The sequence below is a fragment of the Excalfactoria chinensis genome, chromosome 4 (assembly GCF_039878825.1).
Source record: "Excalfactoria chinensis isolate bCotChi1 chromosome 4, bCotChi1.hap2, whole genome shotgun sequence".
NCBI classification, from domain to species: domain Eukaryota; kingdom Metazoa; phylum Chordata; class Aves; order Galliformes; family Phasianidae; genus Excalfactoria; species Excalfactoria chinensis.
In genome coordinates this window covers 66159004-66185496 of record NC_092828.1, presented here as the reverse complement: position 1 = coordinate 66185496, position 26493 = coordinate 66159004, and the positions used below count along the sequence as shown (strand labels likewise).

Sequence of the window (26493 nt, the reverse complement as noted above, 5' to 3'; positions counted from 1 at the left end):
CTGCTTTTCCTTCTGGTTTTGTCCTAGAAATGCTAACCATGTCTTGCTTCACTGTGGGATTTTTGTTTTCTTTTCTGCATAGAGTTGCTTCTGGTTCTTTATGGACTCATCAATACAGCAGTTCAACAAGTATTGTGACTGCTAGCCTTAGTTTCCATTTTCTGGTGCACAGAATTGTGGTTTCTTGTGTTCATTTGTCATTCTGGCTTTATATTCTACTTCAGGAATGTGCTTTGGTCAGTCTTTGCAGTATTTTGTTATTACATGACTTCTGGAGATGTGGATGTTGCAGCATTTAGAAGCCATTTTCCAAACCACATTGCAATTGCCTTAAAAATCCAGACATATTAGGGGGAAAAAAATAGGCCACATTGTGCATTTCTCTCTGTTCACGTAGGTGAAATATTTCAACATCAACCTAATTTTGAAGGTTTATTTTTTTGTTCTCATACCACTTCAAACAGCTCACCAAAACTATTGTCATTGCTGCAGGGCTGTTAAAAAGGCTGTGGAAATAATTCTGCTAGTTACTTGGTTCAGACACAGTGGTGGCTCTGTAGCAAGAGATTTTTGCCTTTAAAGCTGCATCTTATTTACTGAATGTCACTTGAAACTTGCTGAGGAAGCAAGCGATGTTTGCAGGAACGTGGTTAAACTAGTCGCATTGCTACAGGTTGCTTACTAGCTATATGCCTAGATCTGTATACTGTGGTTTATGTGGTTTACTTCTGATTTTGTTTATTTCATTCTTTACTATACAAAACAAACAAACAAAAAACAACAAAAACCATATATATACACATTTATGCATACACTCAGACTTTTCCTTCCTTCCAGCTAGGTATACCAAGATTATATGTTCGGGAACCCCATGCCATCTCATCAGAATTATCTTCTGTTTTCCGGGTTCCGGTTTATGAACTCTTTGCTCAGGGACTATTTTTTTAATTAAAAATATGTCAGTTTGGCATATAGTGACAGTAGTGATAGACTTAAAATAGTTTTCTCTTTCTGAATGCTTTTTGTAAGGGACCTCAAGCATTCTCATCTTGTTTGTAGCAGACCAGAAGAGAAGTAGGCATATACAGGCCAGTTCCCAAAGTGGCTTGGTTTCAGTGATGGGTGACACTGTCACATGTACGAGTGGGGAACTTCCAAGCATCCTGGAATGAAACAAGACTGGAGGTACCCATTTTGCAGGCAGTAGGGAGAATGAGATGCCTAGCAGTGAAATTAGCAACAGTTAGTGCCTACTGGAAGAAAACCCAAATCAGCCTGAAAGCTGCTGTTTAGGAAGCTTCAAACTGAAGCTCTCAACTAATTCCTCTCTACTAGCTCCTCAACTAATTCCTCTCTAATCCTGGATGACTGAACACACCTGTGACAGAAAGGGGGTGGTATTTGTAGCCACCGTACTTTCTCAGCTGTAGTGCATTTAAACCCTCAGTTTTTGTGGTGCTCTGGCTTCTGTGCAGGCTTCCCACCTTTCTGGTGGAATAGCTTGGTGGTGCAAGAAGATATGGAAGACTCTGGAAGCTCAAAGGCTGGTGGAAAAGAGGAGCAGATTTTGCCGGGTAGGAAGGGTATTTTAATAGTGTATGAGGGAGAAGTAAGCAGTTATATGATCATGCTTCTTGCTCCTGGATGTACAAATCTGTATGTTTCTCATTAGAGTGAAGTTCTTAATTTTATCTTGTTCTGGTAGATCTGTGCTTTTCACCTTGATACAGTAACTGTTAAGTTACTGTAAGTAACTTAAGTTAAGTGCAGTTTTTTGTTGTTTTTTTTTTTTTTTTTTTTTGTTTGTTTGTTTGATTTTTTTTTTTATGAGTTCATTATTATCCAGGAGTTATTATTGGTATTCTATGCTGTATACTGTAGGTGGGAAAAGTTAACGCTTCATTTTGAGCTGTGTTGACCATGAGCAATGTGATATTTGTTTTCCCAATGGCTCTGGTGGCATCATTGTTTCTAGATTAAATACAGAGTAGAGACTTTAAACTGAGAGGTTTCACACATGTTCATAGACAGTGCTGTGTGAATAGAGATTTAATTTCACTTCTGTGGCAGCTGCATTCATGGACGCTTAAGTTAACAGGCATTGGATATAAAGATTACAATATTGCTGACAGTGTTTTCTATGAAGGATCATTTTAGTGGAAATGCTAAGTCACAGCCTGAAGAAGTGATTGAGCACCTGGTGGGAAGGCAGGGCCAGGGAGCTCAGGTGCGTGCCATGAACCTGAGTGACCAGAAAGGGTGGAACCAGGATCCACCCCTTCCTAGACCTCATTTAGGGTTGGCAGTGGAAATGAGGGTATCCCTTGTTGGAGATTCTTGCCTACCTGAGGTCTTTCAAGGTAAGAAAATTTGCTTACTTCATTTCTGTGTCTATGGCTGCTGTATTTGGGCTTGTTCTCATTTTCTGCAGCCTAGGACTTTGCCATCTCACTATTATTGCTGTACTTTCCATCATGTTACAGCATGGCGAACATTCACAATATGTGCTTCTTGTGATCCTTCAGGCAGAATTTGTTTCATCCAGAATACTTGCTGAAAGAGTTGGCTGGACAACAAGAAGTTGAACTGTGTTTAGAGATGATATTTTACTTCTGGCAACCTGATAAAATAATATTGCCTTGTTAATTCTTTGCAGTTTTTATGTAGGAAGTGATTAATCCACATTGTGCTCTGGTTCTATGAAGGGGAAAGTATTTGATGGCAATCAGGTACTCAGGTTGTGTCTTTCCCTTTTTCCTGGATTACTGAGACAAATAATGGAAGTTTTTTAGGGTAACATGTACGAAGAAAACATGTTTTTATCACTCTTTAGAGGCATGTAATGTATGCTGACTTTTGCTTTTTTTCCTGCTAGAAACAGGAAGTCGAACTTCAAAGGAAGGCTGATGAAGAAGTAGCCTTGTAAACATCTGGGTTATTCATACAGAGCATGAGAAATGAACATTTTAAACCTCGAAGTTAGAAAATTGGTGTGAATTGGTAGTGGTATGCTGTTAAATAACAAATGAGAGCATCAAGACAAAGATCAATATAACAGTCTTTTTGTGTTGTGTCTGTACCTTTCTACAGGCAGTGAAACAGCAGTGATCGCAAAGTCTTATGCAGCCTGCAGGAATAGGCTTACTAGATTATACTTCAAAGTTATTGTTCAGTTGATCTAACTCACCCAGACAGCTACTATAGGGCTGAATCCTGAAGATCCAGAGTACTGAGCACACCAGTGGCAGTTATTTGGAATTGCAAAGCTCAGCAATGCTATGCTGTGATTCACAGGACTCGTTCTAGGCTTCCCCTTGCATTTGGTAACATTTATCCCATTGTATTTGGCCAGTGTAATTATGAAAACCCAAGTACATGGAAAACTTTGAGTTTTAAATTAAGATGCCTTAAAATACAGGGGGTTCACACATGGCTGGATTAAGTGAGTTGTTTCTGAATTACTGGGGTTGATGATGGTTAGAGACTGTAAACCTAATCCTGTGATGAAACAGACGAGTACCAGTGTGTGCTACCATACCTTCTGTTTGGTGCGCATAGGTTTCCTTCCCATGCAGCAAGGGGTTTCTGAAGGGACAGTCAATGCTTTGTCATCTCCAAACACGCAGGCAGGAGCTCTGGCCCAGGTCTGAGGTTCTGTGCAGGGCTTCTGAGTCTGCTGTCCAGGGGCAGATACACTTCTTACTGAAATCATGCCATCTGCTTAGGAGGCAATACTGCCAGCTCTTAGAGGTTGTCCTAAGTAAACTATAATTTCTTAAAGCTAGCAATAATAACAGAACCTTCTCAAAACTCTGGGAGCTATCAAGAGAGAAATCATTTTAACTGTTGCTTGTTCTTCTTTACAAAATGAAATCTATTCTGGAATCTATTGGAAAATGTGATTTAAGAAAAATTCTAGTAAATGGATTGAAAGCCTGTGTGTGCACTTTGTCTTTTAAAATTACTCCTCCTCAGGTTATCTTTACATCTTTAACCAGACACACTTATGTCTCATTCACCATTTCTGTTTTTTCTGGGTTACTCTTTGCGTTCGTCTTGCACAGTATCAGTGCTTGTATTCTCTCTTACCATGGCATCTACAGGAGTTAAACTTTATGATCCTTGTGGATCCCTTCCAACTTGGGATGTTCTGTGTTTCTCTTTCTCAATATACCCTATTTCTGAGTTTTTCTTCCTTGCCCGTTTTCACAGAATCACAGAATCACAGAATCACAGAATGACCCGGGTTGGAAGGGACCTCAAGGATCATGTAGTTCCAACCCCCCTGCCTAGCAGGGCCACCAAACATACGCCTTTACTAGATCAGGTTGCCCAGAGCCCCGTCCAACCTGGTCTTGAACACCTCCAAGGACGGGGCATCCACAACCTCCCTGGGCAGCCTGTTCCAGGACCTAACCACTCTCCTAGTAAAGAACTTCCCCCTAACATCCAACCTAAATCTTCCCTCTTTTAACTTAAAACCATTTCCCCTAGTCCTGCTATTATCAGCCCTTTCGAAGAGTTTGCTCCCCTCCTGGGAGTAAGTTCCCTTCAGGTATTGAAAGGCTGCAATGAGGTCACCCCGCAACCTTCTCTTCTCCAGGCTGAACAAACCCAACTCCCTCAGCCTGTCCTCATAGGGGAGGTGCTCCAGTCCCCTGATCATCTTTGTGGCCCTCCTCTGGACCCTTTCCAAAATCTCCATATCTTTTTTGTACTGAGGGCTCCACACCTGGACACAGTACTCCAGATGGGGCCTCACAAGAGCAGAGTAGAGAGGGACAATCACCTCCCTATCCCTGCTGACCACCCCTCTCCTGATGGAGCCCAGGATCCCATTTGCCTTCCGGGCTGCCAGAGCGCACTGCTGGCTCATGTTGAGTTTCTCATCTATTAGGACCCCTAGGTCTTTCTCTGCCGAGCTGCTCTCAAGGACAACTCCTCCCAGCCTGTTTTCTTTCTCCTTGTGTGTACTGACCTTTCTCTTCAGTGTGCAAATTGCTTTGAGGCCATGCAGATTAACTGCTGCCAATAGCTGCAGCTGTGATAGAGGCTGGCTAAGAAGTACTGCTTCCATGGGATCATTTAAGGACTGCTTTGTTTTTCCAGTTAACTCAGTTCTTATTGTGCATTTCATTAAACTTTTTCCTTTAGAGAAATGGTTAATTTTAGTCACATTTAGTTGTAATTCATTATAAACTGTAATTCCTCTTAAAAAAAACATTGCAGAAAGGGTTGTTAAGCACTGGAATAGGTTCCCCTGGAAGGTGGTTGAGTTGCCGTCCATGAATGTGTTTAAAAACTGGATGTGGTGCTCAGGGATGTGATTTAGCGGAGGCTTGTTGGAGTTAGGGGAGCGTGGTTAGGTTGTACTTATACAGGATGGTCCTAAATGTCTTTTCCAAACTGAGTGATTCTATGATTCTATAAAGCTGTAATTAGCAGTCATTTAGGACTGTCTGATTAGAATGAGTGACTTTACCTTTAAGTAAACGTTGGGTTTTCTTTACTACTTATTTTGCATTTTGGAAATATTTTTCTCTGGCTACTGTTAATATTTTAAAATGTGGCTATACTAGGTCTACTGCAGCTAGCCACAGCCAGTGCCCAGGCATGGTTTAGGAGAGTTGTGGACCAGGAATCATAATCAGTAGGTGATGTAGAGTTATCTATCACTTTTTCCATTTGGATGTGGGCTGCCCAACTGGTGATAGCAGGGCTGAGGAATGTGCATGGGCTCACTTGATTTGCTGTAACATTGTTGTCTTCAGTATCCCAGGATATTAGGGGTTCTCCTGGTATGCTGTAGGTGACTTAAGTTGCTTGTTTCTGGTGCATCTCCTGTTAGACTGATGTTCATATTCCCACAACAGAAGTTGTGCTAATTTCTGAATAAGATCTGCTAAAGTGAGAAGTTGCTGTGCCATCAAGAAAAACTTCATACACCTTTCTGACAAAAGACTGCCATACTGTGATGTGTCCTTCAGGGAAACTGGGTGCAGTTTTTCCCATGCTCTTCTGCAGTTCTTATTAGTGTTACCTTCTGGCAGTTCATAGTGGTGGCATTAAAAAACCCAGAGCCTGTTTTGGATGCTCATGCTGCCTAGTTTAATCCAAGCACATCTCACAGGCTTGCTGTTACTTCTGGAAGAGAAAAAAAAATGCATGGCTATTTTAAGAGCAGTCCTGTGTTTGCTTTGTTGTGTTCTACCATGTGTAACGGCAACAGAAGAGAAATATTTGATGTAAGAAATTGTTTTATGAAGTCTGAAATGCGTTAGCATTTTTCTGGAGTTGCATTTTAACTGTCACAATGGTGTAATTCTAGTCTGGGACTTGACATTTCCCTTCAGGAGGAAGCATAAATTGGAGTGACTTGAGCTCCATTGAGGGCTTTTTAGTATCAGGCAGTCCTTTGTTTGCAATAACATTAGGTAGGCATGAAGGCCTTGTGTTTCTCTAAGGACAGTCTCTTGTTTTGGTCTGTGCACTGGTGTTTCATCAGGCTTTAAATGTACTGATTTTTTTTTTTTTAAGGTGGACTTGTCTTCAGACTTAAGTGATTTTGTGTGTTGATTTATTTACTTTTTATTTCTTTTTTTTCCCCTCATAGTATGGAGGGTTTTTTTTGTTGGCTTTTGTTTCTTTTAACTGTTTACTATAAGGCTTAGTCTACTCTCTGTCTGCATTTGAAAAAGCACGTGCTCTTGGATATCATGACATTGATCCTTTGGAATGCAAAGGAAAGGGCAAAAGCTTTTGCCAATTGATATGCAGAATAGTATGAGTGCAAAGCTGAGTATTCTGATTTTGAATGTATGGATATAAATCATATGTGTAATCACTTTGTATAAATCAGACCCTTACAACTTATGTCTGTGTATGTAAAAGACTCACAATCTGATTGTGTATCAATGTTTTTTTCTGAAATCGTTTCCTCTAGTGTGTCATACCCTAGAGACAAAGGGAGGACTGAAGATGCTGAGAGTCAGTTTAGAGCAGTTGGGATGCTCCATCTAGACTGGTCTGAATTTGTCAGTAGTTTTGATGGATTTGAACTACATGGGCTTCTTATCAATTGCTTTGATTGATGTAATATACAGGGTAGATAATTTGAGGTTACTTTGTTTAGTGTTCCAAAAGACTGTAAGTACTTCTGTATTCATAAGAAGGTATTAAGACTGATTGCCGTATGTCTAGCAACTGTGTGAACACCTTCATGATAGAACTCTTCAGCAACTGTAAATGAGAACAAGTCTGTACTGCAGATCATCATCTGCATTCATCTGCATTGCATTCATGTCTGCAGTACCTTCTGGGACATCCAGATTACTATTCTAGACATTGCACAGCTGTATAGTAAGTGCTGATCCTTGGCCCAGAACCCTCACAGCTGAGGTATGTAATGGAGAGAGATGAAGAACTTTCTTCCATCTTTTCACATATAGTGAAAATGAGGAGTGGAGAGGGATTGAATTTCTTATTCAAGGTCATAATGGATGATTACATTAGAGCTGCAAATGAGTATAGCTTTCCTAAGGGCTGCTGAAAAATACATGAATTATGTTTGACAGAAAACTTTGCTTTTTTGACATTGGTTTCCTTCTTTATAAGTGAGGGAAAACAGTCCTTGAGAAATATCTTAGGATAAGGAAAAAAGGCAGAGGATGTTGAAGGTGGGGGAGAAGGACATTAGAGAAAATAAGCGGGAGGAGGGACAGAGAAATATGTTAGAGTGTTTTATATAAAAGGGAAAATCAAAGTCACTTTCTCCTCAGCGTGATTCAGGTGCTTGATCCTATGCATTGTTTTAAGTAGGGCTAATTAAGAGAGTACCTGCCCTTTTTCTCCTTTTTCTGTTTGTGACCCAAAAATTCTATTTTTGATCTTAAAAATTCCCTTTGGGGAGATGAGAGGGAAGAAGGAAACTTCAACAAGATGTATCAGTTGACAGAAAATGGGTATCTTACCAAATTTTTCTTACTTACTCTATTCTTATATTCCCCTCCAGAATCTTAGGTCATTTTTTTTTAATCTTAAGTACCCCATTGTTTTCAATCAAAGGCCATTATTTTCCAAATTATACGTAAAACAACAATTTCCAGTGACAGTATGAATCCTTCATGCAGAGTAACGTTAGTATTCTATAAGCTGTCTTTTAGGGAAGAGCTACAGTAGGATCCACAAATCATTTTTGGTGTTCTTGTAGATTTCTTTGGTTGGGATCTGATTAGTTTAATAGTATTCTTTGGTTGACCTGGTAAAAAGCTACTGTAAGTGTTAGGATACTAAACTGAATTAGTGTGTTTAAAGGAGAGGGTTACAGAGCTTAGCTAGTCCCGATATCATCAGATTGCTTTTCAACTGCAGAAGAAAAAGTAAATTCTCAAATTGTTTTCTTCCATGGCTGGATTATGCTCCCTCAGAAAGTGAGGAAGTTAATGCACTAAGTGGTTTGCTAACCTGCCTGTTATTTGTCTCCTTTTTGTATTGCTGTTGCTCATGATGAAATTACATGCATCTAGTCATGGGGAAAACAATTCTTCTGTGAGTAGTGTGTAGGCTTTTTTTCAAGCGGAGATGATCTAAAGTGATCGTCCAACCACTCATGAAATGGGAGTAGTTTCAATTCTCACTTAGCATTTGCAGGTAAGGCTTTGAACAGCGCATCAGTCAGTGAGCTGCGTAATAACTAGGAGCTTAAAAATACAGGAAATGTTGTATGGTAAGAAGCTGCAAAGCTGAAATGCCTCTTGATAAATGAGAAACCGCTGAAAATTCAGTGTTTTGCAATGATATGCTTATTGGAAGTGATTAATGCCACAGAATGAGACTAATTCTCCATATGCTTTTTTTATTTCTCTCTTTTTTTTTTTTTTTTTTTTTTTTTTTTCCTAAAATAAATTACTATTTGTGGATGGGAACTACTGTTCCCTTTTCTGCAACCAATTGAACATTCAGTCATTACCTTCTTGTTTCCATGTCCCTGGGGGTCAGGGACACTGGGCAGAAGAAATTACGGACGTAATAAGCTTCCAATTGAGTTACATGAATATAATAATATAAGCACACAATAAAATTTGCTGCTTCTGTTGTTAGATTATCTAAATGCACTGATTTTATTTATTTATTTATTTATTTATTTATTAGTTTTTAGTTTTTTTTTATTTTCCAACATCTATCATTACTTTTAGTGTAATTCAGACCAAATCTCTGATAGACTATTTAGTTTAAGACTAGTTGCTAGAATTTCTGTTGTAGTCTCGCTAATTGCAGAAAAAAAGATAGGCTGTTTTTGTCCTTTCACAAGCACCACCAGAGACAGAGCAGGCAGTAATCCAGAAAAGAGATGTGAAGAAGGCAAGTCCTGTCCTCCTAGTATTAATGTTTGCAATTGGTCTTGGATTAAACATGTTAAATGTCTTGGATCTGTGTTCCTGGATGTTATGTCAGTAATAGGAGCTTTTAATGATAATTTCTCTGCTCAAGTGAAGAAAAATTGAAATATAGGATGTAAACTTTTAAATCTAAAGAAAAAGTCAAAGGGGGAGAAACTGCAGTGTTTTTAAAGTAAGAATGTGTGTGGATTTTCTGAATAATATATCAAATAGTAGCAAAGAAAAAGTTCTCATTATTTGCATCATTATTTATGTTTAATATAAAATGGTTGCCCTATGATGTAACTTTGAAGAAAAAAAAACAGTACGGTATCATAAAGTGACTTGACAGACAAAAAGGTAGTTTTAATAATTGTCAATTTTGGAATTGACCAATGGTCAGAATGTACCCTGTGATGGCAATGTGAAAAAGGAGCAGAGGGCGCACCTGTTGAATTAATTTAATCTGCCATCTAAATCAGCAATCACTGAATTATTCTAGGTTTAACCATGTTAGTTGCAGTTGTCTCCCAGAATATTTGAACATATTTTCATTGAGGTTTTTCTTTTCCTCCTTAGTTCAGTTTCTACTCAATCCTCTTTTGACATTTGAAGTGTCTGGTTTGCCTGGAAGTGCATTGTTTATATTTATCACATCGTTGTTCTCTTCAGAGATTGTTTGCCTCAAGCTTCGTTTATTCTGTTCTTCTGCTAGCTTATTTTCAATTGTCAGCTGCTGCTTTATGTATATATCTTTAACTGCAAATATGTCCATAGCTTTCTTCTTTTGTATTTGGTCTTTCTAGAAATTTGATTGACTGAATATCTCTGACAGGAATTTCCCTCAAATATATTAAACACTAAGGTTTTATATTTGTATCTTCGAGATCATGTGTTAACATCTTGGCACTGGAAAAAAAATAATAGTGTGGATTGCCAAGGATACAATCTGTGGAACTGCTGCAGTGCAGCTGTGTACATACTAATGGTGTTTTGGCTGGGGATGTCTCTGGCTTTTGTTCTAAGTATAATGTAGTTGCATGGGTATTAGTTTTCTCAGTCTATGTACTGCTAGGGTTTTCTATGTGTAAGTGTTCTGTCCCCAGTCCTTGTGAGGTGGCTTTTGATTACTTACTACTTACTATCGTCATATTTTGGGTCCAAGGGTATGCAGTCTTTTAAACTTTGGGGAAACTTGATTGCGAACACTATTCAAGAGTATTCATTGTTCCACTTTTCTCTACTTCCTAGTTTTCATAGGCTTATTGCAAATTTCAACTAATACAAGTGAAAAATCTTGACAGGGAGTCTAGCACTTACATTACTCAACAGGTTGACGCTCTTAGCTGCTTTTCTTCTTCCACATAAATTAAGTCTGACCTACTGCCCTCTTTTTGTCTTTAGCTTGCTCCACAGCGATCTGCAGCTTGCTGTGATTTTGTAAGAGATGTCATATGCTGCATCCTGTGAGTTGGGACATGAAGGGCTTCCTTTCCTCGACTGCCAGTCACTGAACTGTCACTCAGTGATTTCATCTTCTGTAGGTCCTTTAGGTATCTGCATTTTATTTATTTATTTATTTATTTTGGAGTGTAGGCAATGTACCAAAAAGCACCAAACTTGCTGCAAGCCATGTCATCCCAAAGGACAATTAAAAAAGATTGATTTTTCTCCTCTGACTGTATTTGGATTGAGCATTTAGTGTACCTTGTATGAACCTGCTTCAGGGATATGGTCATGGGTGGGTGGGTTTTTCTGAAATACTTATTCTTTTGGTCCTTAATTCTTTTCACAGCACACCTGTGGTTCTTATTTTTTCATGGAGGTCACTCAGCTAAAATACTCAACAATACCTCCATTTTTATTTTTTAATTAAAATGATACTGAAATGTGTTGTGCTTGTAAAACAGTTCTCCAGTAAAGATTATATGGTTAATTGTAATGGTGGTTCATTACTGTCATTACATTTGTAGATGGAATTGTGTTGTTGTTTTCAATGGTAAACAAGTATTTCAGGCCTTTAAACACAAAAGGAAATCTCTCCTTAATCTCTGTATGCATCCTCTCTAGAATGATTTAGGTAATTTTAATGATTTCTGAGGTGTTAATTTCACTGTTGTTTTTACTGCTTGCTTTACTTAAAAATCTACAAAAGCATTTTTCTCTTCCTATACTGTCATTGCATCACATTCTGATGTGGGTGCCCTTACTAAATCTACTGGTGTGACTCAGCTGGATGACGCAGACTAGTCTTTTCCTGCATTGAAAAATAAAGGCACTACTTCCTAGTGCATCGTATCATTATCAAAGAGAAAGTGTTCTGCAGAGTTTCAGATTTCAGTTAAAAATGCCAGTAGCCAAAGAGCTTAACTATTGAAAGGCCAGAGTGCTGTGAGATGGGGCTGGGCAAATGTGGGTGTTCCAACTGAAAGCTGTTGAGGCCATACCATGTTAAAGGGAGACAGGAGAGCAATGCATGTAGGACTGTCAGATGATCACCTCTGAGAACAGTAGCTGTTCAACAATGAAACAGCATTCTTTCTAGCTGAAGTACAGAAAAGGGGCACCTTCTGTGGTTTAGCATGAGAGAAAAATAGGACGTGTGCATTGGAATTATTTAACCATACAAATTACATTTTTCCAATGATTATGTAGCTCTTTCTTGGCTTTACCTTTAGGTTTCAGCAGAATTATTTGTTTTCATCCTTCCTGCAGAAGCTGATGCAGATGCTGTAACTGCAGCTTAACATCTGTTTATAATAATTTATTGCTTAAAAGATCGCTTTTGCAGTGGTTGGAAATTCTTGAGACTATCTATACAGGTGTACCAAGGAGAAATTGGGATAGCTTACCTGAAGTCAGAAAGTTAATGTGTTATTCAAAAAGCTCCAGTAAGGAATGCATTCTTGCAAACTGACCCCTAGTCATTTCTGTATCCTAGTGCCAAAAGTGCCATTCATGTGCTTTAGTCACTTAATGTTGCAACTTTCATTGTTTGGGCTTAGCTGCCATAGTGGGTATTGGACTCATTAATGATCAGTGAAAATGTGCAGCAGGTGGTGCCAGTGGGTAAAATACGTGGTCCTGTCCAGGAAGGAAAGTGGTTTAGATTAGATTTTTAGAGCTTTCTCATTTTCACTTTCTGTGACTTTGTATAAAAGTGGTACATGGGAAGGTGTTTTGTTTGTTTTTGAATGGACACATGGTCAAGGTCACAGAATCTTAGAGTGGCTTGGATTGGAAGGGATTTTGAAGATGGTCTTGTTGCAGAGCCCGCCTGTAGGCAGGACTGCCATCCACTGGATCAGGTTGCCCAGGGCCCCATCCAACCTGGCCTTGAGCACTCCTAGAGATGGGGCATCCACAACTTCTCTGGGCAATCTGTTCCAGCACCTCACCAAGCCTGAGTGAAAAAATTCCCCCTAGCATCTAATGTAATTTCCCTTTTTTAGTTTAAAACTATTCCCCCTTGTCCTGTCACTACCAGGCCATGTTAGAAGTCTGTCTCACTCATGATTATTAAGCCCTTTTTAAGTACTGGAAGGTTGTGATGAGGTCTCCCTGGAGCTTTTTCTTCTCCAGGCTGAACTAGCCCAGCTCCCTCAACTTTTTTTGTCATAGAAGAGATGCTCCAGTCCTCTGATTGTGGTCCTGATCCTCCTCTGGATCCACTCCAGCAGCTCCAATCCTTCCTGTACTGGCTGCCCCAGACCTGGGTGCAGATGGGGCCTTGTGAAGGTGGAGTAGAGAGAAAGACAGCAGAAAGGACTGGAAAAATTAATACAACAAAGACATTGAAGTAAAAGAAAATCAACTATTAAGCTCACTCTTTGAATAAGTCATTCTTCAAACCATCATTTTAGTCAAGTCTCGCTGTCTGAGTTGATACTCTATCTCAGATTCCTGTTGGGGGCGGTTTGTTTTGTTTAATAAGGTAGTTGTGATAAACACAGGTCAAGTCATATTTTTACATAAAAGATGAATAATGCTCTAGATATACTTAGCTTATAGTAGTTAGCACATGCTTGCTCAAAATTTGACTTTCATGGTTGTCATTTGAATTTGTCAAGGAAGGCTGTGACTAGTTACACTTACATAAACAAGGTCATTTATCTCCCTTATTTGTGTGTTAGTGGTGGAAAAACTATTGGCCCCATCCACTTGACTCCTGTCCATTAGATATTTATAAGCATTGACAAGATTCATTCTCAATGTTCTCCAGACTGAACGGTCCCAGGTACCTCAGCCTTTCCTCATAAGGGAGGTGCTCCATGGCCCTAGTAATCTGTGTGGCTCACTGCTGGACTCTGTCTAGAAGTTCCCTGCCTTTCTTTTATTGGGGAGCCTGGAACTGGCCACAGTATTCCAGGTGTGGCTTCACCAGGGCAGAGTAGAGGGGGAGGATCACTTCACTTGCCCTGCCATGCTCTTTTTAGTGCTCTCCAGAATGCCATTGGCCTTCTTGACCACAAGGATACACTTTTGGCTCATGACTAACCTGCTGTCCACCAGGGCACCCAGGTCCTTCCCCACAGAGCTTCTTTCTATCAGGTCATCCCCTAAGCTGTAGTGATGCATGCAGTTATTTCTCCCTAGGTATGGAACTCTCTACCTGCCCCCCATCAGCTTCTTCTCCGCCCAACTCTCCAGCCTGTCCAGGGCTCGCTGAAATCTTTAATTTCTTATTGTCTGTTCTTTGTTTTTTGTTTTTAAACTGTAGATGTGCATCTTTTTCTGATTTGACAGTTACATAAAGAACTTAGAAGCTGTTATAGAAGTATTCCTATTTGATTTGATTTGCATTTTTATTGCTCTTCAAATTAAAAGAAACCATTCATTATTCATATTCATTCCTGTTGTTCTGTATTGAGAATTCAACAGTATGGGCTAATGATTGTTGCAGAATTCTGTGTGGGGAAGGGATCTGCCTATAAATCGATCAGGTCATATGGCTACAGCATTCAAGATTTGGGTAGAATTCTGGCAGTCCAGTCTACAGGAAGGATTGTTGAGGTCTTAGGCTAGCATTCATTTGTGTTTCCTGGTACAAAAAAGACGGGGATCTTCTGGAGAGAGTCCAACAGAGGGCCACAAAGATGATAAAGGGCCTGGAGCACCTCTCTTGGGAGGAAAGGCAGAGCAAACTGAATCTGTTCAACCTCGAGGAAAAAAAGACACAGAGGTGATCTTATTAATGTTTATAAATATCTTAAGTGTGGAAGTCAAAGAGATATGACCAACCTCTTTTCATTGGTCTTTGGGGACAGGACAAGGGGAAACAGCTGTAAACTTGAGTTTAGGGTGTTCTACACCAATATGTGAAGGAATTTCTTCACAGTAAGGGTGATGGAAGGCATTCCACAACATCTCCAAATGAGGATGCTTGATGAAAATGTGGAAGAGCTGGAAAACAAACAAACAAACAATACTATTTTATGTAACAGCTTAATTAAAAATACCTGCAACATTTTTAAAGTGCCTAACTGTAAAAAGCTACAAAAAAAATTGTGAGCTTTTTCTGAATTGTGATGTGGTAGAGTGCACCTTTGGTATAACAAATTGTATGTTCGAAATATGCTTTCTGTCAATTTCTGGTCCTCTGGGAAACAGAACGTACTAAACTCTGACTGCTTTCAACTGAGAGGTTCTAGCTAGGTGAAAATCAAGTGAGAGAGACTGTGCTAATGGGGAGGATCAAGTTCCCGTACAGAAAAGTTCTGAAGAAAGTACTATAGAAGTGCAAAGAGAGGGAAATAAATATAAGCTGAAATGTTCAGGTTAACCTCCAGAGTAACAAGCCAGAATAAATGAGACTTTGATTCCATACTGTTTCACAGGAAGTTAGGGAACCCATCTGCTGCTGGTGAAGCTCATTAAGTTTGTCCTTTAAAATGCATCATCCTTGTTACATGGTTTTTATCACTGTTAGTGATCTTTAATCAGGCCATGTTCTTCAGAGGGAAATAACGTTTAAACATTACTCAGCTGTAACTGTTTTGTCATGCATGGGTATAATGCAGAATTTCCATTTTTTTTTAATTTATTTTATCTTTTTTGTAGAAAAGACTGAGTAAACCTATAGAACAGAATTGACATAATATGCAACTAAAATAGCTGAATGCAGCTTTCTTTTGTAGGGGTCATAAATTCAATGAGAGAAAATGCACCTGTGCTTTAGCTGTTGCTTGCCACCTAGTAAGAGCCATATGTTTATATAAATGTTATGGAGCAAAGTAGGTGGTATGCCACAGCTGAGATCTAGGTGTGTTCTTCACATCTCTGCTTTGTAAGCTGTATGCTATAAAGTACTGCATTTTGTTGCATTACATGCTGATCGGATGTACTTCTAGAAGCGATTTTAGAAACCTGACATTATAAACATTAGAATGCTGTATGTGCAGAAGCTGGTTACTTTGAGCAAACAGTATGAGATACCAGGTGCCCCTGAATGAAGTTATAACACAGGTAGCACCTTCCATCAAGTACGTTGTGTGGCCTGCAGAGATAATATTTTTAATTGTCATCATTGGGAGCAACATAAATGTTATTTCTTAATTTAGCTATGGGAAAAATGCCCGAACATGCAAGCATACAAACCACCCAACAATGTTCTCCAAAATGTGAAATAGCTACTAAATTTCAGGTAGGGAAAACTCTTGAAAGAATATTTCTCCTTTCAGTATTGGGGTACACCTGAAGTCTTATCTGTTTAACTTCAACCTCAGGAGCTGATCGAGCTGCTGATTTGTAGATGTGGAATTTGTGGTGTTCATCAATGGAAAAATTGCTGCTTGTCTGTGTCATTCAAAAATGTACTGATCTGTTCTTTCTATGAAGAAAGAAGATGAATATCAAGCCTACAAATAAAAACAGCTTGAGACATAAAAATCTTATATTATTTGCCCAAAGTAACACAGGATGTTGGTAGAACTGAGGTTATTATTTTTTTGTTTAAATTGTAGTAACTTGGTCCCATATTACAACTCTCAAGTGTAGTAACTTGAAGTTGGAAAACTGCCTCTGCATTGTACAGCAGCCACTCCAGCTGGCTTGTGCTGGAAAGTTTAAATAGCCTCTTGAAAGAACAACATCAGTCTATAAGATGTATGGTATGATCTACTCTATTTTGCTAGTGCCTTCTGTTCACCTCACGAAATACATAGCCAAATCGTGACCCTTATTTGAAAGTTACGAGCCTTTGAAAATAATGAGAGAGAAGATAGGTAATATTTCTTTGAGGAATGTCACCTTTAGGATTATTTCAGTCAATTAGAACTTCAAATAAAACACCAAACAAGATACTAATAGCAGCACTGTGCAAGATGTCAACATGGGTAAACAGAATGTCTTTTATAGCTTTTAATGTGAGAACAGATGTAACCTGTTCACATATAAATGTGAAAAATTAAACACTTGAAGCTTAATACTTCAGTTCTTCAAGTAAATTCATTTTTAGAATGTTGTCAGTGAATGAACCTGAAGCGTTAAACTGATAATAAATGTATGCAGTCCAATATAACCAGTTATAGTAGTAAACAATTCTATAAAATGTTACTTAGATACAAATGGAAATAAGCCTTTCATACCTGTTGAAAATACATGGGTGCTTCCACCTCAGCCATTCAGTTTGGATTAAGAATGCTTGTTTTGAAGAAAATCACTGAATTTACTACTTTGTTCTTGTTATGGAGTGGTTTTGGAGCACAAGAAAATAACTATTTTTGAATGAAGCAAAGCTTGCAGATTTGTTTCCAGAATCGGCCTGTGTATATGTTTGATCATCAATACTGACTTTTCATTCCTGAGGTCTCTGTTGCTTGCTAACATACACAAGGCACAATACTAATGTTCAGAGCATAGAATATGCTGTGAATGGCTCTCCAAGTTGCTGGGCCTCAGTCTTGCTTTCTGGTGAGCAGTGCAGATAATGTTTTTTCTGATGACTGTAATGTACTTCTACAGTGATAATTGCCAGCTGATTTTAATTGTTGCACCTCTAGAACCCTGTAGTTTTCTGGAAGGACAATTGCCACTAAATACTTTATTCTGATATTTGATACAAAGGAATAGGGGATTCTCATCTCTAAGATGTAAATGTGCCTGCAAAAGACATTGTCTTGACTAAAGCTGTGCCTGGAAATGGTATTAGTCTCTTGTCACTATTTGCAAGGGAGATTATGAAGCCCTATTTGCAGTTTCTAAATACAGTAGTATTTTCTAAGTAGTGTTGGTAAATATTTTAATGATTGTTTATCTCAGTCAAATTATGATAAAATTTTAAAGCAAACAGATTGATTCTGGTAAAAAGCTCAAGTTCTGAAAATGAGTTTCTGATTATATCCTCAGCAGGCAGTTTTGTGACATTCGTGTCTGCAATGTTCAGCAGCAGGAAGAGATAGTGCTGTAGAAGGATGATGCTGTGTGACTTTCTAGCCTGTTTTTGGTGACTTGGGGACAGCATGGGGCCCTGGGCAGCATGGTCTAGTATTAAATGTGGAGGTCTGTTGGTTTTAAATGTAGCATTTGTTATCTGTGGGTACAGAATTCATGCAGATAAGGGAAGTCTGAAGGTGGCTTATCTTGCAACTTTAAAAATCAAACTGTGTGTATTTTGATGTAGGTGATTTATTTTTAATGGAAAATGAGATGGTCGAGTCAAATGCAGAAAGACAGGCTTTTGATATTGACACAGAATTGATAGAGAACCCAAAGGCCCAGAATCTGTGAACCTCAGATGATATCATTGTGCTAAGTGGGAAAATGTTTTCACATTGGATTTATGCATGGCAAGGGTTTTCTCTAGACAGTATCTTATTTGAAGGTATAATGTATGTGCATGCCAGCTTGATCGCTAAGATTAGCTTCTTCAGAGCCATCCTGGCCAGAACTGTAGCAACTGATTGCAAGGTACTGATTGCAGGGGGGTTTCAATTGGTTCCTTTACCAGGGGAACCCTGAGATGAGTGGCCCAGCAGCTCTCATGAAACCATGTGGCGCATTGCCAGGACAATGCATCCACATCCTTTGCTTTAGAAAAAGCTTCTGGGAGGGCAGCCACATATCGCTGCCCACCAGCGCAGTGAGGAGAAGGTAGCGTGTGTGCAGTACCCGTAGCATACTGCAGCAGCGGGTGTAGTAACTTGTGCAGGAGGCCACAAAAATACTGTCCCTCCTCTACTGTGAGACTAGCTTACCTATTGGCAGTCTCCAAGACCACAGATCTACCATGGCTTCCACCAGGCAATGAGCTCACCTCACAAAGACTGTGGCAAACCAGATGGAGGCCCTGCCTGAGAATATGGCTGTTCAGATCTCCAGCTGCAGGGAGTGCCTGAACCTGCTGCTGCAACGGGAGTGCAGCAAGAAATCCACCCTCAACCTCTAGGTATAGGCGAGAGGAGTGGATTCCATCCCACTGTAACAGTGGAACAAGTCCAAAGCATCCTCATGAAACTGGATATATATAAGTCCAGGAGGGGAAGATGTCCAAAAGTGTAATTTCAGTGAGGCAAGTACTTTTGCACTTTGAGGGAAGACTCATTGCTTTACTAATGCAGCTATGCTTCATCACATATTTGTAAGTTTTGTTAACCAAGGGTTTCTTTCCAGTGCTGAACTAATATTTCCTAAATAGCAGCTAAAAAAGTCAGACTTCCAATGCATTTTGAAATGCATCAAGTTGTTAAAGGAACAAACTAACGAAGTGCAAGGAATAGGACTTTCCTTCCTATGCTTGCATTGAGTCCTCATTTTACTTTATTGTCCTGATGCTCTCTGTGCTCTTTTATTTTTTTTTAATAACCTCTTACTTGAAAGAGTTTTATAATCAGAGCAATAAGTTGTTCATCAAGGTGTCCTAATTAGGAGGATTTTACTGTATTTCTGATCTGTATTACTAATGATGTTTATTGAATGGTATTTGAATACTTCAGAAATACGTAATGTTTCTGTTACTTCTACACTCCTTGGAAAAATAGGGCATGCAGATAGGAAGGTGTGTCATGTGAGTATTAGATCATTTGTAAATTCACATAAACCCTAGCAATTAGTTTAACAGCTAATTGTCCTAGTGAATGTCATCAGTAAGACATCACGGGAATTCAAGTTTATGTTTGGAACTGCAGCCTCATAAAACAGCAAAAAAGAAAAAAAAGAAAATCGCTTGTGAGGTAACTCACCCTTTGCTGCCAGTGGATGCTTTACATTGGAACAATGCAAGCTGGAAGTTGTTCCAAATGAAAGAGGGTTGTGGGTTTGGCTTTGAGGGAGTAAATTTGTTAGGCTAGGGAATCAAGGTCTCATGTGTCTGTCTTAGTATTACATTAACCATTAGCTTGTGGAAGATATTCTCTGCAGAGGTATATTTATGCCAACATTTCTGGCTAGAAGATTTATTTTACAAGTGAGTTCAGCCATCTGGAGAGCATGAGCCTTGGGATAGGTAGGGTGGTGAGTCACAGCAAAGTTGGTAGTTGTCTGCTGACTGTGTGGGTCTGAACTGGTGCAGGCTGCAGTGGTTTTTGCACTATGAGGGGGCTCACCTCATAGTTTCACCAGTTCAGAAAGAGATATAAGCGATAAATGTCTAGGAGTTAATCTCAGCCCTTTTCTTCAGAATAATGGGTATTGCAGGTCACAAATGACTGTCCGGAATATAACAGATTGTTCCCTTACAACTGTAGTATGAAGTATTTTGAGAGTAATGGGTTGCTTACATATTTCTTGCTATACTTCCTCTGCCTTTGGAAATCTTCTTATCCTCTTTATTCCTTATAGCAGTTTTCTTAAGACTTATCTTATTTTTTAATTTTTTTTCAAGACATCCTCAGTACCTTCTTTCATAAGAGCTGACTTCTCCATGGCTTGTAGCCTGGCTCTGAAAAGCCAGTGGGTTTCCTCTTAGATTTCACTACCTGCTCCTGCATCCAGGAGGTGGTACTTGTTGGACACTTACAGTGACAAATTTTATGTTACTGCAAGGTTGTAATTGTTCAGGAAGTTACAAACAAGTGACAAAGGCAGACAATTATAAGGTGACTTTAAATTTCCACTAATTTCATTAAGTGGAAATAGCGTGGTTTTTTTATCTGGGGGAGTGTGGGGAGAGAGTTGGGTGATGCAGGGTAGGGAAGCTTCCAGAAGAATGTTTTGGCCTTTGAAGACAAGATAAAATTATGTTTGTTATCTAAAAGTCTTGCCAGGACACCAGATTCAGAGCTTAGGAAGAACTGTACTTTTGGCTGGTAGTATAGAATTACAGTATATTATTGTGGTATAGAATGGCTTGAGTTGTAAGGGACCTTAAAGATCATCTGGTTCCAACCCTGCTGTGGTCAGGGTTGCCACCCACTGGATCAGGCTGCCCAGGGCCACATATAGCCTGACCTTGAAATTGGGGTCAAGACAAATACATTAGCATCCTACAACGTCAGGCTGAGAGAGCTGGGGCTCTTCAGTCTGGAGAAGAGAAGGCTCCGGGGAACCTAATAGCAGCCTGACGGAGTCTACAGGAAAGCTGGGGAGGGACTTTTTAGAATGACAGTTAGCAACAGGATGAGGGGAAATGGCTTCAAACTGAAAGAGGGTAGATTTAGACTAGGTAATGGGACGAAATTATTTATTGTGAGGGTAGTGAGACACTGGAACAGGTTACCCAGTGAGGCTGTGGATGCCTGCTCCCTGGAGGCGTTCAAGGCCAGACTGTGAGCAACCTGGTCTAGAGAGAGGGGTCCCTGCCTATAGCAGGGGGTTGGAACTAGGTGATCTTAAAGGGCCCTTCCAACACAAACCATTCTACGATTCTGTGATCCAGACAGCTCTGTTAGGATTCATTGGATAATGAGCTTATTCTTCATGAAAAGACTTGCATTGCATTTTAATTTTATTACAGAGTTCTTACTTTATTCATAAAAAACATAATTGTTTTATCATGGTTCTTTCAGCAGTGTTTGCAGTGATTTCTTTTGCATCATGGTAATTGTCCTAGCAATGAAAAAGATTTTAAAATGCTTACAGTACACAGCCAAGCAATATGTAATTGAATGCAACTGTCATTGAAACAGACTGTTTTTCTGACCTGTTGTTTCTATCTGAGCATGATGTTTATTTACCACCTTCATTACCGCAGCATTAGCATATAAAGAAGCTGTGCCATACCATCATGTACTTTACTAACAGATGGCCCCTAACTTCTTGGATGCTTTTTTGTACTTGCCAAAAATATCCTATATTGGCACGAAATTTCTTTTCTCAGCGTGAAGTATGATTGACTGGTTGAAATAAATTAATTTGCCTCTCCTCTGGTCTCTGAGCTGGTTTTGCACTGCAGCAGTTCGGGTTCTGAATCTTATATTTCACAATGATCAAAGCCTCTGCTTCTGAAAATGGTGTGGAAAGTTCCACTCAGCCACGTGATGTCTGAACAGTTGAGTTCATAGCAAAAAAACTGAAGACCATGCTCCATGTTAGAGAGGTGGCTCCACCATAGTGGTTCTCTACTAATATTATAATATAATGTATATTTTGCTTTCTTCTCGGTCTTTGCTGCCTGTGTGCAAAATGGAAACGTTACTGATTCTTTGTTTAGTAATGGCCAAGGTGTTGCTCAAAGTTGCAAATTCAACATAGCAGCATGAAGTATGAATTAGGAACCCATCACATGAGATAGGCAATGTCCATTTCATTCCTTATTTTTGTATGCATTCTCAATATTTGATATTCATCTGTCCAAGTGAGTCTGGTTGTTGTCTCATTTGTTTATAAACTGTGTGTTTGTATATACACACACAACCTACAAAGAGGTTGGATACACAGTTTGGATCAGTATTGAATGGCTATGATTCTATACATGCATTTTCATAAATGCTTAGAAAGAAGATTAAATTAAAATCCACATTAACAGGTGCTGGGGTTAAAAATAGCAAAAAGAGATGTAAACACTCCTCCGTTCCTTTGTCTTCCAGAAATGCAGCATATTTTCAGTTCTTATTACCACTGATGTTTTAAGTGGCATTCATTTGTCACGCAGTTTTGCTATGAGATGCCCTGGGAGTTTAAAATACCGAACATTATTTGTTATTGTTTTGTTTTGTTTTTTTTCCTGCGTATTTTTGAGTACTAGCATGAAACTTTGGCCTTTTGTCTTCCTAAGAAGAAATTTATCTCTCACATCTATAACATAACAGTATATCTGAATGGGTAAAACTGACCACAGAGGCAATACAGAAAACCAGTAACAGAGAATTCTGTAGTCTATGAGAATGCATGTAATATGCTTTCTGCTATGCTGCATTTTTCTCAGTAGTTTTGGAAGCACTGCATGCTTTTTTCATTCTCATGATGATTTTCTGATGCAGTTTCAATGATATGTGATTTCTCTTGGCAGCTGTAGTGCTTGCTTATTTATTATTTTTGCCGCTATTGTTCAGTATATTGTTTGTGGCTCCTTTCTGCTGTTTGTTCTTCTTGTTGCCTTTCAGAAGCTGAAATCAACAACCAGGCAATCGATTTCTGTGTTTTGTTCCTGGCTGCTTCTGACACACCTATCGGCTTTACAGACCAGGAAAAATTTCTTTGCTTTGTGTCGCTCTGCAGAGTCTGTGCCTGACTGTTTCTTCACACTATAGTTTCTTTCTCTTATGTAGAAGAGAATGACTGGACATGGTTAAATAATATGCGCTAGAGGCATAGTTCCCTATGTTAATATTGAAGCCGTTCTGTTAGCACTGTAGCAAAACAATTTACTACAACTGAATAACAGGCAAAGCAACAGTAATGCCAACAATGTTTAAAATGCAAGCTTTGGAGGGTGAATAGCTTCTTAGTAATTAAAAATTTTCATCACTGGACAGAAACTGCATATCAAAGCTCTCATATTTACAAAAAAAATCCTTGCAGCAGTTAAAAGAATCTTGTCATTTTTTACTTTATTGTATCCTCATACTGGTACTAAGAGACATTTGTTTTAATCATCATATAATCATAGAATGGTTTCAGTTGGAAGGGCCTTAAAGACTGCCCAGTTCAAAGCCACTGCTGTGGGCATGTTTGCCAAGACCATGGGAGGCTGCCCAGGATCCCAATCAATCTGGCCTTGAAAATCTCTGTAGAATTAAATAGATGAAAGAGGATAATGTAGTGGAGAAAGTGTAAATAAAGTAAGTTGTGAGTACGTTACGGTAAAAAGCAGAAACACGTATAGGTATCAATGGAAGGGTAAATAAGTGAGCAGGTAGTTTTTGTCATCCTTTGACAGGATTTCAGACATAAGCTTTAATTTTGTGCGTGTGTGTGTGTGTGTGTTAAATGAATCAAGGCCTTAGTGTTTGGAAAAAAAGATTAGAGGAGGACGAATCTTCAGTGTTTGGGAAAACAAGAGCAAAATAGATCTTTGCCTCTTAGTTAGATGAACAAGAATAATTCAAATAGAAAATGTAGAGTTCTTAGCAATTCCAAGTAGGTTTTATAGTTATTTCTCAGATACCTTGAATATACCCTATTTCTTGGTATCCCCCATTGTTTACTAGTCTAAGCAAGTCTGCCTAGAAAAATGATGAGAAAATTAGCTTATCTTGTTCTTGTCCTCTTGTTGCTCTGTAGGCCACTAACTACGTCTGGGAAGAACATAAACCTAAAGAGAAATGCTTTGTATGGAAGAGCTTGAAAGAAATTAATCCTGGCAGTTGTTTATGATGTCTTAAATAAAATGTCTTCCATGTTTCAGTGACTTCTGAGTCCTTATCACCATGATTATTATTATTTTTTTAAACGCTAGTAATCATGAACAGCATGTGATTAGTTTTTATAATAACTAACATATTCCAGTAATAACGACATGGCTGTAGATTTGGTCTGATGTGGGAATCCTGCCAGAAAGATCTACACTCTCTGCATTATCCCCTGGATCACTGTTGTGTACTTAAAAATATTCCCCCTTCTTTTCCCTCCTGACCTCAGAGAATAAGTGTTCCAAAACAGTTGCAAGCATTTATCTTGTGACTAAATAATTATTTTAGCAAGTTTTTATTACGGTGTGCAGATGCCCTCCCACTGATTTTAATAGGAATTTCACACATGCAAGCAAAGAACTGAGGTATATTTCAGTGTTCAACCATAACACTGGTCATTGCTGATAAACTTTTGAAGTTTATCCTGATTTTTCAGGTAACCCAAGTAGCTTAACATCTAGCGTGCAGTATATCCTTACTTATAAGTACAAAATAGACAAAATGTTTATACTTATAAGATTTGTATTAGAGTTTTGTTCTAATGTTTGGGCACTCCTGTTTGAATTAAATGGTTTTATATTTTTGTTGTGGGTTTCATAATCATTTGAGAAATATACTATGTTTATGCTTATGTTTATGATAGTGGCGGGGATTGAGTGCTCATGGATTTCAGCTTTTAAACTGCTGTAAGCAGATGGAGATGCAGTTGCTTCACTTCCTCAGTCACAGAATGTGCTTTGTGCTAATCACTGATTTGGTGTGGGAGAGATTGAGACGATGTCACTCAGCTTTCTCAGATCATGCATACAATTATGGATGGGTAATTTTCTGAATGTAAGGACTGTGAGTGATAGACTCCCAGGTCTTTTCTGAAGTGAGTGGGCTGTTTGCACGTTTTTCCCTGAGTGGGTACAGAGCTCCTTCATTATTCAAGCACAGTCCAGTGGTATTAGCAGGTAACTTAAACAGAAAAGCTGTTTAGAATATTCACAGCCCTTTTCAGAAGACAAGGGGAAATGGCCGTAAACTTGAGCACAGGAAGTTTTGCACCAATATGTGAGGGAACTTCTTCATGGTAAGGGTGACAGAGCACTGGAACAGGCTGCCCAGGGAGGTTGTGGGTTCTTCTCTGGAGATCTTCAAGACCTGCCTGGATGCCTACCTGTGTAGCCTGCTGTAAAGGCTCTGCTTTAAGGTGGGTTGGACTCGATCCCTAGAGGTCCTTTATGATCCCTACAATTCTGTGATTCTGTGATACCATTTGACAGAGCAAGCAAAGCACTACTTTTCAACATACCACAGTTAGCTGTGCGTTTTCACCAGCCATGATCTAGAGCCTGCCACCTCACTGTGATGACATCCTCTGTTTGGTTTCCGTAGATATTCAGCAAGCATCAGTTTGAGCAAGTGCAGTGTTTTCTGCACTGAGGAATTTAGAGACACACTTTGGCTTCATACACACTTCCATATCAGCCACCATTCTGTCAGGCTGCCTTTCTGCTGCCATCTGTCACGTGACAACAAAATGTAATGGAATATTGATGGGAACATTCAGCCTCTTCTGAAATACCACCAACATCTGTCACTGACATTGCTGGCCAACATAATAAAATAGGAAGCTTTACTTTAAAACAGCACTTGTAAATATTGTGTTTATAATAGATGAGGTCTTGTACTCTTGTCCTGGAAGACTGTGCAGCATCCTTTTGTACAGGGGTATCAGTCATCAGTTGTTTTTAAGTCATTTATATCCTCTCACCTGAGGTGAAATTCTGACCTATTTAAAGTTAACAGGAGAATTGCTGAAGTTGTTGGACCCAGAATTTCACCCAGGCTGTTTAGATGCTTTTAATGAAGTTTAGATATTCTTATGGTTTGAGAACTGTGTTTGCTGGGTTCAAGAGGTGTCTGGACAATGCTCTCAGTGATATGGTGTGACTTTTGGGTGATCCTGTGTGGAGCCAGGAGTTGAACTCAGTGATCCTTATGGATTTCTTTCCCCTCACGTTATTATGTGATTCTATGCAAAGTAAGTAGAAATGAAAAATAATGTGAATAGAGCACCTCTTTTATTTTTTTCTTTCCAATAGGCTATGGAAGCTTTAAAAAAGAAAATAATATATTAGTATTCAAATATGAGAAATTTCAAAAGTCAGTTTGTTTCTGCCATCATATGTGAACTGTGTTCAAGGATCAGTGTTCTAAGTAGCTAGGAAAAGTTAGACTCAGCTATATAGTGATTTATAGCTATGAGCAGGTCAGGTGTGGCAGGGTTTGCAGAGAGGCTGGCTAGATGCTTTGTCTAAAAGGGTTTGTCGCTTGTTCAAGGTGACAGTGTGCAAGCTGCAGAATATGTAGGTGATATCTCAGAATTAATCAGGGAGGAATTT

At 39.1% G+C, this 26493-nt stretch overlaps 1 protein-coding gene across 3 annotated transcripts in view; it reads left to right on the top strand.

The window, feature by feature from the left end:
• GRIA2 (glutamate ionotropic receptor AMPA type subunit 2) overlaps positions 1-26493 on the top strand; it is a 79675-nt gene that overhangs the window by 9174 nt on the left and 44008 nt on the right. The gene's annotated exons all lie outside the window — the stretch shown is intronic.